This window comes from Spermophilus citellus (genome assembly GCF_964194105.1).
Source record: "Spermophilus citellus genome assembly, chromosome: 5".
NCBI lineage: Eukaryota > Metazoa > Chordata > Mammalia > Rodentia > Sciuridae > Spermophilus > Spermophilus citellus.
Genome location: NC_138186.1, coordinates 2,619,211 through 2,629,132, shown reverse-complemented (window position 1 = coordinate 2,629,132; position 9,922 = coordinate 2,619,211). Strand labels below are relative to the sequence as shown.

At 42.6% G+C, this 9,922-nt stretch overlaps 1 long non-coding RNA gene across 1 annotated transcript; it reads left to right on the top strand.

Moving 5' to 3' along the window:
• The first annotated feature begins 121 nt into the window (after positions 1–121).
• LOC308648993 lies at positions 122–8,932 on the top strand. The gene is made up of 3 exons (XR_014021953.1): positions 122–172; positions 3,232–3,297; positions 5,270–8,932. It is a non-coding gene; the product is annotated as an uncharacterized lncRNA (long non-coding RNA).
• Positions 8,933–9,922: the final 990 nt, after the last annotated feature.

Genomic DNA, 9,922 nt, shown 5'->3' with positions numbered 1-9,922 from the left:
GCCCTGCAGTCGGAACATTGCCGCTAGGATCCCCACGACCTCAGCCCCCACCCTACCCTTAGGTCCGCAATGTGAAGCGTGTGCGGCGGGGTCGGTCCCGAGTCCTGGGCCGCTGAGTGTCAGCGCCTCGCGCTGGTCCAGCGCTGGTCCAGTCCTCGGAGTACTGCTGAATGTGAAATCAAAACATAATAATTGTGATAACTCTGTTTTTACCCGTGAGCCAAAGGTATAACTGGAACCTCAACTGGGTTCAATGTAAATTGGAGCCCTCAATATAAATTATACAAAACCAAGGATGAGATTTCTAGGGTTTCCAAAGTGTTTCTAACTTTGAAAGGTCACAGCTTGCAGTGCTAGTGTTGTTATGCTGATTTATTTTCACTATCATATAGCTGTGTGGAAATGGGTAAAATTGAAGATTTCACATAATTTATGACATTGATTTTAAAAAGAGAAACTTGTGTATAAACACGGGCTCGTTCTTGACTAGGCCCTGATTTGTATTCGTAATTATTTTCATGGATGAAAACTTACTTTTTAAATATTAGCTTTACTGAAATAGTCACATACCACTCCCCTATTTAAAGTATATGGTTTTTAGTATAGTCACACTTTTGCAACCATTATGTTATCCTCCCCAGGAAGACAACCCACACCCACTAGCAGTTATTCTCTTTTCTCTCTTCCAGCCCTAGGCAACCACTAATTTATGTTGTTTCTATAGATTTACCTTTTTTGGAGTTTCATATAAATGGAGACTTTCAGTATCTGGTCTTTTTTGACTAGCAGAAAGTTTCCATGTTGTAACATGTATCAATAATTAATTGCTTTTTATTGTTGAATAATATTATCCATGGACTTTTAGGTTGTTTCTTTTTAGCTATGTACATGTTTTTAGTTAGTTTAGGTATATATACCTAAGAATGTAAATATTAGGTCATATGTTAACAGTTTTTAATGGTTTGAGAAGGGGGTGGGGATGTGGCTTAATGGTGGAGTGCTTGCCTAGCATACAGGAGACCCTGGGTTTGATGCCCAGCACTGCAAAGAAACTGCCTGATTTTACCAAATTGGTGGCACTATTTAATTTATTTTTTTAAGAGGGAGAGAGGGAGAATTTCAATATTTATTTTTTAGTATTTGACGGACACAACATCTTTGTCTGTATGTGGTGCTGAGGATCGAACCCGGGCCACACGCATGCCAGGCCAGTGCGCTATTGCTTGAGCCACATCCCCAGCCCAAATTGGTGGCACTAATTTACATTCCCACCAGCAGCATCTGAGGGTTCCATTTTCTCCACCTATTTGTTAGTAGATCTTTTTTATTACAGCCTACCTACTGGGTATAAAGTGGATCTTGTGATTTTGATTTCCCTTTCCCAGGTGGTATATGATATTGAGCGGCTTTATATGCTTATTGGCCATTCTTCCCTCTTATTTGGAGAAATGTCTATTTTAAGCTTTTGCCCATAAAAACAACAACAACAAAAAAAAACTTGTTTCTTATTGATTCTTTATTTTAGATACAGGTTCCTGTCAGATACATGATTTGCAAATATTTTCTCCTTCTGTGCGTTGCTTTTTTTTTCATTTTAGTGGTATTTCTTACAGTACAAAAGTTTTAACTTTAATAGTTAATTTTAACTTTAATAATAACTTATTTAAAAATAATATTTTTCCTTTTGTTGCTTTTTGGTGTCATATCTAAATCACCATTAATGAATTTTTACACTCTTATAATATCATAAAAATAGGATGGAACAGATGTTGAGGGAAAACGTGAAGCTTCTAGCCTCAGCACCTGTGAAACAGAATTGGAGTACCTGGAACACATGTAGAACAAATCTTACAACACTGTGTGCATGAAACTGCCAGGTCTTAGTGGGATGAGCCAAAAACAACAGCCATGTGTCCTGGAGGAAGAAAACACTGCTAGTTCAATTTTCTCTGCAACTTGGTATGGCCATGGAATAGGAAGGGTAATCCACAAACTCTTTCTTCCTGAAGATTGAGCCCAGGACCTTGTATACACTAAGCACACTATCGCTGAGCTACGCCCCCAGAAATTCTTTGAAAACCATGACCTTAATGAAATTCAGAAAGAACTCAATTAAGATTGAACTTTACCAACTATGGAAAAGAGTGCACTTCATTCTATAAGAAACGGCTTATTAGAGGTATGCTGTTTCCAACATAATGGGATTTGTGGAACAAAAATAGTGACACCTTGACTAAAAATATCTGCTTAATTTCCCCCTCAGGAGTTCTAAATTATACCATTAGGAATATTGTATCAGATTTTCTTCTTTGAAATGCAGGTACCACAGCTTTAATAAAATAACACCTTGTAAAGATTTGGTGCCATGCTCCTCCCTGAAGAAACACAACCCAGACCAGTCTAGGTGTCCCAGGCTCCTGCACTGAGGACAAGCTCAGAAATGATTACTCTTGCTTGTGCTTTGGTAGCCTACACATGACAATAGAGCCAGAAAGTGCTCGCAGCTCCTCTTCACTCTCCTAAAAAGAGACAGCCTCTTACCTTCAGCACGGCCGCTGTACATACTTGTGCTCTCTTAAAAAATATCTGCAGCATTCCCACTCCCTTTCCTATGGAGATTTTTCTATTACTTCTGTTACTTCCCTCCATTACTATTTTGAAGTTTATTAGACATGCCCACATTTATGACCACCCATTTAATAAGCTCAGTAAACAGTCACGCAGAAGGAATCTACACCTGCACCTGGCGGGACAAGAGACCTCTTGCAGATACTCTACGGTGTGATCCTAAAGGCAGTGTCATGAAGGGTCTTGGCTCCAGTTTCCAGACTGACAGATTCACCATCTAAGGTAACTGTGACTCTGAGCTAATGGAGTTTCACTGTCCAGCAGGGATTAGTCAGCACATTCTCAGCACACACTGACCTCCCGTCCACAGCAGAGCCACAGGGGCTCATCAAGAATATAAAAACCCTGGGCTGGGGTTGTGGGTCAACGGTAGAGCACTCACCTAGCATGTGCGAGGCCCCAGGTTCGATCCTCAGCACCACATAAAAATAAATAAAAGATATTGTGTCCAACCATATATATAATAAAACCCAGAAACTTAGTTTGTTTTGAAGCCTTCATTCACTCTTTTGGGGGCCTTTGGTATCACCTTCATCTCACATAGACCTAAACTATACAGTCAGCACTGAATTTTTTTAATTGTAGTCTCACTATCTTGCCCAGGCTGGCCTGGACCTCCTAAGCTCAGAAGATCCTCCCACCTCAGCTCCACAAGTGCTGGGACTACAGGTGTGTGCCACCGTTCCTCGTTCTTGATGGTAGACTATTTACTGAGGACCTAAAGAAAGTTGTAGGCTTGGTGGCTGGTCGCAGGAGGCCTAGTATCTTTCCATGTGGGCATGGGGGCCAACTTCCTCCCTGAGTGAGTATGCTCAGACAAAGAGGGAAGCTCTGATGACTTTCATGACCCAGGCTCACATCACTTCCATAGAGGTCCTGCAGTACAACCCGGTGTAACCCGATCCAGTGTGGGAGGGACTGTACCAGGTGTGAATACCAAGGCACGGGGACCGCTGGTGTCCTTCTAGAAGCTAGACACTATAAACAAGAAGCTTTTGTGTTGTGTACAAGACAGAATGTAGCCACAAAAGGGAAATTGCCTAAGACCTCCAGTTCTATGGTAGGACACATTAGGTCAGAGGACAGTGAATTTTTTCTTAAAGAGTAACACTGAAAATTTTAGACTTGTAGGGTATATGATCTACATTTCAAGGTCTCAACCCGGTTGCAGTTTGAAAGTGGCATAGATAATATTTAAACAAATGTGGGTGGCCATGTGCAGAACTTCACAAGGAAGCACCTGGCCTACAGGTTGTAGTCTGCCAACCCCTGGACTAGACTGTACTGAAATAGAACCCTAAAACTGGTTTATACATGGAAAACACTGTTTGTCATAAACAAAAGTTTATCAGTCATACAAATCCGCAGGTGATTGTGGACTACAGACTCTCAGGACTTCAGAATCATGGGGAATTCCAGCTTCCATGATCAGCGGAGCAGGAAACAGACACAGCAGATTCCATTCAGCTTCTAGAAGGACAGAATCCTCACTCGCTCTTTGACCAAAGCAAGTTATAAGACTGCCTCTCACCTCCTGGCCATTTGCCCAGGTTGATCTGGTGAATGGCACTAAGGGCTACCAGAGCAGGCTGCTTCCCGTTCTTTTTGGTGCTGGGGATTGAACCCAAGAACACACCCTAACCACTGAGTTATGCCCCCAACACCTAATTTTTTGCTCTTGTTCTACCTCTAGATGACTTCTAACCCTTTTAATTGAAGGAGCCACTGTTGGCAATTCCAGGAGAACTCACCGTGGAAACACTATAAGGCTATCTTTTAATCACACATGGTTGCCTGCTTTGCCTTTTCCCAAACCCCTCTTAACTCATGTGCTTGTGCTTAAACTGATGGTTATCTACTGCCATTGCTTTCAGCAGGCAATATTTATAACTTGTTTCCTTAGGGTAGAAGACAGCATTTTTTTCTGCCTGAAATGGAGCTTCCCAAATTCAGTTCCAGTTCAAATATGGGCTTCCTACTACTTCCAGCGGAAAAGAAAGAAAAGAGAAATAAGCAGTTATCTACCTACCTTTCCTGCAAACGGTAGAGAAGCTAATTGATAACAAATATTTATTGAATATTTACTATGTATTCACACTGTGCTGTATGGTTTGAAGGCTATAGAAAAAATAACTACTTGTTCTCAAAGAGCTTTAAGTAGTTATCAACACAATAATAAAATCTGAAAAACAGTGAGCAATATAGAACATATAATTAAGAACAGAGGGCTGGGGGTATAGCTCAGTTGGTAGAGTGCTTGCTTTGCATGTATTCGACCCTGAGTTCAATCCCCAGCAGGTAGAGAAAAGTAGGAGGTAAATGAAAGCAGGTTTAATAGGTTGGATTTATATGTTCCAGTTCAGCTTTGAAGGTTGGGAGGAGTCTCACTAGATTTGGGTGAGAGAAGAGAAGGAGGAGAAGAATGAAATCTGTGGAAGGGGCCAGGTCAGCGAATGCTGGCCTGGACATCCACGAGACAGCAGGACATCCGCCAACAGTGGAAGGTGCATGGTTAGAAAGGGAAACCACTGAGAAACGCAGAATGAAGCTTTGGTTTGGGGCTGAAGGAGACCCTTGTCACTGACATAACCAACTCTTCCTTTCTGACTCCTTTTGCCTCTTGTAACTTTTTCTTCTGCAGTTGCCTTGGATTCCAGGAACCACAGGCCCTATCGATAAGCATCTTTATGACCAAGGCTGAAAATACCTCCGAGCAACAAGGACCCTCAAGCCTCCCAGAAGGGATCACCCCATGATGAAACTGCTCCCCACCCACACGTGTGGAGCAATCCTGTCCTCTAGCCATGGTGACCTTCCCAGAGCTTCACAGAACCAGTACTGAGATAAGGATCAATCAGATGACACAGTCTCAGCCACACAAGCCCCCACCGTGCCTTCGCTTCCCTTTTCTGTAAAACCTCGGGAGTTTCTGTCAGTCCTTGAAGACAGCTCTTTGGTCACTGTTCTTACCAAAGCAGCCAGGCTGGTCAAAGTTCCTTTCCTGCCTTCACATGGCTCATCTCTTTGATTGGAATATTGAGACTAGTGCTGAGCCTGGTCTGTTGGGACCTCCTGGGCCCGGGCCTTCACCCAAGGTCTCTGGTAATGAAACAGAGCTCCTTTAAAATTAAAAGCAACTTCATGTAACTGCTTCTCTGCATCCTGAACTTCCTCATGCTGAGAATGGAAACTAAGAAAACCACTCCCTGGCCTGGCTGTGACAGGCACCAAGGAAGCGGAACTGTGACAAGTTCTCTGGCCAGTGTGGCTTAGCTGAATCCACACATGTGTGTGCCACATATGTGTAGACCCCGGCTTGCTTCCGCAAATTATAACCACTTCTTCAGAGCTTGCAGAGAAGAAATCTGGCTGCTTTTTCCCCAGTTGGATCAAACTGCATTAAATTCATTTTTCCTTTTTATATCTTTTTTTTTTTTTCCTTCAATGTAGCAGGCAGCCAACTCCAGCCAAGGGGGACACTGGCAGGATTCCCAGCTGGGCTGCCTGACACACCAACATGGCAACCTGAGCACAGGCATCTGTCTCTCCTCTCTTGCAGGACACAGTTGAAGAGCTGTAGATACATGTTTAAATCAACAAGGACTACAGCTACGAGAAGGAGAGGAGGACAGTCGGAAGACATTACTCTTAACTAAGTGTTGCAGGCTGGTGCTAGGTGGGTGTAGAGTTAAGGCCTCCTTTCTCTGGTTCTCCACACTCTTCTCCTACAGGGCAGCCTCTCTGTTGAGAAGCCTCTAACTGGGAACCTGGAACTTCCCATCTTCTGTTTTCTGGATAAATATCAGGCAGGAAAACAGCACTGACTGTAACAATAGGGAGAATATGAACAAAAATCAACTTGCTTCTCTATTTAAACATTTTAAAAAGCACCCCTAATTCACTGGGCACATAAAGGAAATCAGCTATGTGAAATTTTTTTTAAAAAGTAGAAAACAAAACATAAAAGCTGTCTGCATGAGAAATGATTTGCGGAACAGAGAGAGAAATTTTCAAACCTCCAAATTAGTAATCTCAGAGATAACTCAGAAGACAATAAATACATAAAATCAAAATAGAATGCTAGAGGGCTGGGGTTGTGGCTCAGTGGTAGAGCAGTTACCCAGCATGTGTGAGGCACTGGGTTCAATCCCTGGTACTACATAAAATAAATAAAGTAAAGGCATTGTGTCCATCTACAACTAAAAATAAATAAATAAATAAAATAAAAACAAATTTTAAAAAGAAATAAAATGAGGGCATGGAGCTCTTGCCTAGTGCGTGCGAGGCCCTGGGTTCGATGCTCAGCACCACATAAAAATAAACAAATAAAATAAAGGTATTGTGTCCAATTACAACTAAAATATAAATATTTTTTTAAAAATAAATGGAATGATACAAATAAAGCATGATTATCGAACAAAGAAGAGCAATTGGGAATTAAAATTAGGTTATCACAATTAAAAAATTCATTGGAGTGAAAATGTGACATAAAGGGAAAAAAAAGACAGAAAAACTTAAAAAACCTAAAAGATCTGGAGATCTAATGCAAGTCCAGGGTCTAAGCAGGTAACCAGATTACCAGGAAATCATCAAAATATTCCCAAGTGGAGAGAGCCACAGATCTCCAGAGAGGACATGCTGAAAGACAGCAAGATGACATCAGACGGGATGGAGAGAAGATCCCGCATGCACCCAGAGTGGGGGAAACAGGCCGTCACTGTAAGGACCAGACTCCGATTGGCAGCAGGCCAAGTATCTGCGATGGTCAGACATCAGAGACCAACGTGCCTGTTCAGCCGATAGTGCCAGAACAACTGGGCATCCAACTGGCAGGGGGAGAACCCGTGAGTCCTCCCTCACACCACACAGAACACTGATGAACCCTGGACCTACAGGAGAAATCACAGGAAAATATCTTCATGACAAAGTTTCTGACAGCAAAAACCAAACCAGAAAGAACTGACTAATCAAATTTTAAAACTTGTTCATCAAAAACATTCTTAACAATATGTCCAGGTACCAGGTATTGTGGCACATGACTGTAATTCCAGCAGCTCAGGAGGCTGAGGAGGGAGGATTGCAAGTTCCAGGCCAGCCTGGGCAGCTCAGTGAGACCCTGTCTCAGAACAAAAAAATATTTTTAAAAAGGGCTTGGGATGTGCCTCATGTTACAATGCCCCCAGATTCCATCCTCAGTTCAAAACAACAACAACAACAACACAAAACACCAGGCTCGGCAAGCTACAATGGGGAACAAAATCTCCAAAACATACTTTGACAAAAGACTGAAACCTAGACTCTATCTATAAACCCTTGCAATATATAAAAAGATAACCTTTTTTAATTTGAGCCACAGACTCGATCAAACATTGCCCCAAAGAAAATACACCAATGGTACATAAAAAGGTCCTCAAAATTATTGTCCATCAGAGAGAAATGAAAATTGAAATATCAATAAAATATCACTGTATGCTCACCAATACAACTAAAATTAAAAATTGTTGGCAAGGAGGTAGAACTCTAATATGTTGTTGATAAAATGGAACAACTGCTTGGAAAAAGATATGGCAGTTCTTTATAAAGTGAAATCGACACCAACACCATGACTCAGCAATTCCACTCCTAGGTGTTTCACTCAAGAGAAATGAAAACTATATCTACAAAAAGATGTGCACAGGAATGCTTATGGCAGCATCATTCACAATAGTGAACACAGGGAACAGCCCATCAATGGGAGAGAGGATAAACAAACCAGTACGTTCATTCAGTGGAGGGGACATAGGCTACAGCATGGACATATCTCAAAATTGTTGTGCCGAATAAAAGAGCCCTTATAGGAAAGGGAAGATACTGTATGGATTCACCATGTGAAGTGCACACCAGAACAACTTGCCTATAGGGCAAGAACAGAACAGTGGGATGTCTGGGGGAAGGCCCAGGGATTGACTGGGAAGGCAGAAGGAACCTCTAACCTCTCTCTCCATGTGGATTAGGGTGGCAGTGTCAGAACTCACTGAATTATATAATTAGTATTTGTGTGTTTTGTTGGGTATACATTTACCCCAAATGAAGAGAGTATTGAACCCTAGGTACTGATCTATAAGCTGAAATGTTTAAGTGCAGCAGTGAGTGCAACTTATGTCAAAATATATAAAAAATAAGATGGCTCAATCTGAGTAGAGGACTGGGTAGAGGGATGGACACTTGGTTTTAAAATATGATGGTAGCCGAGCGCAGTGTCTCATGCCTGTAATCCTAGCGGCTCTGGAGGCCAAGGCAGAAGGATGGGGAGTTCAAAGCCAGCCCCTGCCTCAGTCTGGCTGGGCACCACGAGCCACTCAAGCAGGAACAAAACTTTATTTTTGAAAAAGCCGCCAATACTCTGTACGCTGGCAAGCCAAAAACCGGTCCACCCACGCGTGCGTCTACCAGAAGGGGAGGGGGCGACCTCCCCCGGAATTCCCTCCTACTATCCTTCCCCAACCAATGGGAACTCTCCAGGAGTCCCGTAAGGTGAGTCCCGTAGCAGGCCAAGGTGAACAGCAGGAGTCCAATTTCCATATGAATGTAAATCTTAACATAATCATATCATCTCAGTGGCTAGCTGGCGTCACCTTACAACTGAAAGTGCCATGCATCATATTATTTGCTTGTGGCTCCTAGCAAGCCCCAGCAACTTAGGAAGACCTTAAGCAACTCAGTGAGACCCTGTCTCTAAATAAAATACAAAATAGGGCTGCGGATATGGCTCAGTGGTCACATGACCTTGAGTTCAATCCCTGGTAACCCCCCCCACACACACCAAAAGAATATGGTAGCTGTTCCAGCTGGGTGAGAAGGAAATGGGTGTTCACCATACAATTCTTGCAACATTTCTGTACTTTTGAAATTGTTCATAGTGAAATGTTGGGGAAGAAAATAAAGGTCCAGAGATGGAATCACCCTAGGTTCGTGGTGGACGCCACATTTAATGACAGGTGTCCTTACAAGAAGAGGAGAGGACAGACACAGAAGGAAGGACATGTGAAGGTCAGGCCAAGATCAGAGTGATGGGGACACAAACTCGGAAATGCCACAGGTAGCTGGGAGCCCAGAAACTAGGAAAAGGCAAGAAGGATTCTTCCCCCGAGCCAGAGAGAGCACCACCCTGCTGGCACCTTGATTTTAGACTTCCAGCTTCCGGAACTATGAGAGAGTATGTTTCTGTTGTTTGAAGCCACCCAGTTCCTGGCAATTTGTTACATTAGCCCTAGGGAACAAACATACCTCTTAGAGTAAAAGTACTGATTAGAAA